Genomic DNA, 5,826 nt, shown 5'->3' with positions numbered 1-5,826 from the left:
ATTTCTTGTCAATCTGAATTTGCCAAAATGAACTCTTTGCATCTAAGACAGAAAAAATACTGGCATTTGGCATCAAAGCTGCGACTTCTTCGACTGTGTGCATTGGAAGATGAAGTCGTTTTAGTGCTTTGTTCAAATCTCGTGGGTCAATACATATTCTGATGTCATCTGAGCTTTTCTTATGAGCTACTACCATGGAAGACACCCATTCCTTTGGAGTTTCCACTGAACAAATCACACCTTGTCGCACCATTTTGTCTAACTCGGCCTTGATTCTGTCCTGCATGGCTACTGGAACTTTACATTTTGGTCTAATAATTGGACTGCCCTCTGGGTCTAACTTCATGGAGTGCACAACTGGAAGTTTGCCTAGTTTTTTTTGGAAAAGATCAGCATAGGTAGAAAAAATGTGCTGGGCAAAATTAGATTAGTGGTCTTTTAAGTTAACATGCTAGACTTCCGTGTTAAAGGAAATAAGTCCCAATTTCAAAGAGTCTTTGAGCCCTAATAATGACTGAACGTGCCTCTTGACCACATAAAATAATAAGTCATAGATTCTTCTAATCTGCTGGAAGTAACATGAAAGCACTACTGAGCCTTCAGTTTGAATTTCTTCACCTCCATAAGCAACAAGTTTTGCACACCTTGTCACATCAAGCCTTTCACCTCTACAAACTCTGGCAAATGTTTCTGCAGACATAGCACTGCACTTAGAGCTTGTATCAACTTTGAGCTCTGTGGGTTTGCCATTCATACGAACATTATAAAATACTTCATTCTTGATCCTTAAATCAGTTTCTTTAACTGTTGCATGAAGCAATGACACACTATCAACATAAAGAGTAGGCTTGTCATAGTCTAACTGATCAACTCATTTCTTAAACTGTTCCATTTTAAAAAAGTATGCCCACATTTTGTTTGAATTACAAAATCATTTGAAATTATTCCATTTATTACATTTGTGGCATTGTTGACCAAAAGCTAAACACTTTTCTCTTTTAGATTCATGACTTCCACCACAGTTACAACAGCTGGCAATGAAACTAGGTTGGGGCCCATGCTTTGAGTGTGCTGACTCACTCTCGTGGTTCACTGAGACTGTGTGAAGTCTAGAATGTGCTAGTAAGGTCTGGGGTTTACCAGTAGGTGCTGCATGGGTTACAGCTTCCATGTGCTTGGACCTGTTTCTTTTAATCATGTGCTGAATAATATCAACATAAGCTTTATCACTGTGCCTTGTAGAACTTTTCTCATTTGTAAGCATATTTGTGCTTATCCTTGAGCTCATATATCTGACAGATTTCAATGGCCTTATTCAAAGTTAAATCACTGCCATGAAGCAAAATCTTTCACACAGCATCATCTTTTATACCACACACAAGTCTGTCCTTTATCAACTCATCCTTTAAATCATGAAATCTGGACATTTTAACTTTATTTCTCAAGTCAGTTATATATGCTGAAAAAGTTTCATCAGGCGCCTGATCCCTTGTATAAAATAAGTGCCTTTCCATTGTAATACTTGTCTGGGGGTTACACATTTCTCTAAATTTATGTTTCAAGCACTCTGGGTCTTCCCTTGACTCAGCCTGTACAACAATATGATGGTTTCCCCCCTCTCCAGCATAAATAGCAGGTACATACACAAATGAGTGTTCCATTTCTATGGCTTCTGACCCAGCTAAATTAAGTAGAATAAATGCCTTTGTACAGTCATTTTCATCAGAAAATGCAACATGTATGAAAATGTTGTACTCTTGCTCAAACACTCTCCAGTTCTTAGCAACACTACTGTCAAACACAAGTGCACTGGGTTTTCAAAATCCATCTGCTATGCCCACAAAGTATACACAAACCCACTGAAAATATGGCCCATGTAATTATGTATGAACAAGCTGTGCTGTGAGATTGTAACTACATTCGAATGCACAATCTTAAACTGTCTTTCGGCTGTTCCTGGTTAGGGGTCACCACAGTGGAACTCTGGTTCGCTAATAATTGGCAGTGAATCTTTACGGTGTCCATTTGCCAGCCCAGTGCCCAACCTTCAAGGAAGGTACACCCACACACGCATGCACCTGCTTGCATGTCTTTAAATTCATTCGACCGTATCCAATAAACTTTTCAAAATACTTTACTTTGCAAAATATGCTCTGTAATTACTGTACTCTGCAAAATATGCCTTGTAATGGCTGTACTTTGTGAAATAGCTTTACTGTAACACTGCATAAACACGCAAACACTTTGTACACATCTGAAAATTCAGATATCTTTGCTTAACACGAAAATACACATGCTTTGCAAATAAGCGGTTGTTTCCCTTTATTTTGTTTGTTTTATGCAATTGGACTTTATTTCAAGCATTTTCTGTAGTAATTTGAATATTTTTATCAATATTGTACATATTTGTTTATGCAAGTGTTATTTAGAATGTTCTGTATGCCTCATTTCATATTATGCAAAAAGAAATAGTGCTGAGCAAGATTTAATACTTGAAGTTCATTTCTGACCTGTTTTACAAAGTATGTACAGTTTTAGGATGGTCTACTGCTGTATATTCCACTAACAACAGGATAAGTGCCTTAAATAATTTTTGCCAAGCCGTTTTAAATTTCATGCCCCTTTAGTATGCCGGTTCTGACTGCAGGCCATTTGGATATGTTGTTTCTAATATCATGACCTTTTGGATATGCCACTTCTGTCACCATGTCACTCATTCATCTCTATTACAAATAGTAAGAAGGCTTGGGGTTTCGTTCAGATGCTTTAATACATACAAACATATCAGGATGGGTAGCAGCATCTTTAAATATGAACAAAGTAACAAACAGAGCTTACATACATACATGTTCACATCTCAACAGCTAACTACAAAATGGCAGTCAGGTTCACATGTGCTGAGTACTTACACTCTAGTGCAAGCTCTTGGATAGCTTCTTAAATGTATATACACATGCATATTGATCTACAGAAATGTTCCATCATTATTCTTAACCCAAAAATATCCCATTCTACCAAAGAATTATTGGACTATAGCCATCCTGTGCCCATTATTAAATATCCCTGAAAAAATACTCTACGAACAAATAATTCATGTATTACAGGACAGGTATATTCTTTCATCAAAACAATATATTTTAACCAGAAAAAACACTAAATCACTACACCACTTCAGCAAAAGATTTTAAACACCAAGAACAACTGTCGTGAATTACATAAATCTAACATGACAACTTTATTTAGTACTTTCGTTCATTTCCATCTTATTAACTTCATCAGACAAATAAACAAAAAGAAAACAGTTTAAATATCCCTCCAAAAAGATCATGTGACCAGCCCCAATGGTATCATCAAGCCAACCTCTTCTTCATTATAACTAATATTATATCAATCATTCATTTAAAATTTCATTATTAAAAAATTTACAAAATATGAAAAATTAAAAAACACATGAACATATAAAAAAGTAGGTGTTGATAAAACAGTACCCATTTAAAAACATTCATGTTGTGTTTCTAAAAACTCAGCCAATTGACTAAATTCTTAAACTTCAATAATTTACATTAAATACAATAAATAAATAAATACATAATGACATTTTATTCCTATCTTTCTAGTGCTTTCATTTTTAATATACAATTAATCAAACAAAAATCATTAAGACCTGGAGAACTATATGCGTTCAGTTTGAGTTGTCAAAGTAATTCCTTCTTTTCCAAATGCAAAGCCCAAGGTCCACCCCTTATTTCATCCTTAACTTGGTCAAGTGTATGACATTCATCCAAAAAAAAGATTTTCTACAAAAACCATCTTTTCTACACATACCAATTGCCCTTTCACTACTGGTCTTTACTGGTGATAGGGGTGGGAACTTGAAAAATGTGAGAAGGTATTAGAGTAGGTATTCTTTCTATAAATTCTGGAACTATATCTATTATTAAGCCAGTCCTTCTCTAATAAAACATCCAAATAAGATTTGTTTTCTATATTGTAATCATGTGTAAACACTAAAAAAATGTGTGGTATTATCAACAAACCCATTAATTTCTCAATGCTGCCCTTCCAAATAATAAAAATATCATCAAGATAATGAGTATACATACAAAATTGATATTTAATTCCAGAATTATTTATTACAAATTTCCATTCCCAATGTGCCACAACAATGTTGGTGAAAATGGCACTACAAGCTGACCCCATCACCATTCTACTTTTTTGCAAATAGAAACTGCCTTCAAAATATACAAAATTATTACTGAGAATGATGTTCAGTAACTCTTCATATAAATTTTTATCATTCTGCTCAACACCCTTTTCAAATAAAAACTCAGTCACCCACTGAATACCCAAATTCTGGGGAATGACAGTATATAAATCCCTCACATCAATGGTCAGTTGAACATCATTAGGAAGACAGTCAAATTTATTAATAGTTTCCAAGAAGTTCTGGGAATCTTTACATACCTGTTTTTCCTCCACCAGAATTTTTTTTTTCAATTTACTATCAATAAATTTAGCACATAAGTAAGTAATGTAATTCCTGTTGTCTACTATAGAATATAAAGGGGAATCATTTAAGTCCTTGTCGATCTTAGCAATACCAAAGATAATTGGACTTAACGGCTCTCTGACATATTTAAATAATTATAAGTACTCAGGTCAATATGCTGATCAGTAAACAAGTCATTAATATGTGATTTAATCCAATTATAAACACCATTATTTTGGTTCTGTGATACCCATTCATAGTTCTCAGATTCCAACATTTTTAACATTCTCTCATTATAATTAAATACATCCATAACTACCAATCCACCCCCCTCCCCTTGCCAGGCTTCATCACTTTAATGTTCTGTTCCCTTAAAGCTTCAAAACTGAAAGTTCAGTTTTTTCTATATAACCAGACTTTAATAACTGTGCAGTACTATATATTGCTACCAATACAGTTGTTTTAACATGGATGAAGACCTTCTGATTGGAGCTACGTTTGCTAACCAACAAAAAAGCTTTTGATTTGTTGATCATGTCCTGTTGGGTTTTACCCACATCGCACTAAAATGTTTCTCTGTTTATCTAGAGACAGAGTATAAAAGATTAGTCCAGATAAATATCACTTTAGCTAGCAGATCTAGGGGACTCTGTCTTTCTCACTCTCTCTCTCTAATGCCCTCATGGTGGGAGGAATAAAGCTGCCTTGTTGAAGTTTCAAGTAATTTATTCAGTTAAGCAGGTAGATGTGTGAGGGTTCTTACTACAACACTTGCCTATCTACCTACTTAACTGAATAAACTACTTGAAACTTCAACAAGGCATCTTTATTCCACCCACAGGGAGGCTGTCAGAGAGAAAATCTCCTAGATCAACAAGATAAATTGATTTTATTTGGACTAATCTTTTGTACTGTGTTTCTCATTTGTTCTTTCACCCTTTGAGTCACAGGTGGAGTATCAGCCCTGACTCGAGCTTTCTGGATTGCCTTTATTTTCCATTTATCTAGAGACCAAATCACCCCAAGTCAAATTTATAAACTTGAGATGCAAAAACCAAATGGCTGCAGGTATACTGAGGTGCCCAAAACACACAACAACAGCAAAAGTAAATTAAGGCACCAAAGTTACACACTGGAAATCAGTCACTGTACTTTATTGCAGAAGACAAACGGTAAGCGCTTTCACAACTTAATGTTGCTTCATCAGACCACATCACTACAACTGATGCTTGGTTAAATACTAGGACAATTAGTATGACATCACAATTTAAAGAGATATTACTCCACTGACATAAGAACATATATCAATATCCATAAGAAAAATGCATAAAATATAT

This window comes from Protopterus annectens, chromosome 12.part0 (genome assembly GCF_019279795.1).
Source record: "Protopterus annectens isolate FY-2018-M chromosome 12.part0, PAN1.0, whole genome shotgun sequence".
NCBI classification, from domain to species: domain Eukaryota; kingdom Metazoa; phylum Chordata; order Ceratodontiformes; family Protopteridae; genus Protopterus; species Protopterus annectens.
The sequence above is the reverse complement of the archived record's forward strand: the minus strand, read 5'-3'. Positions refer to the sequence as shown.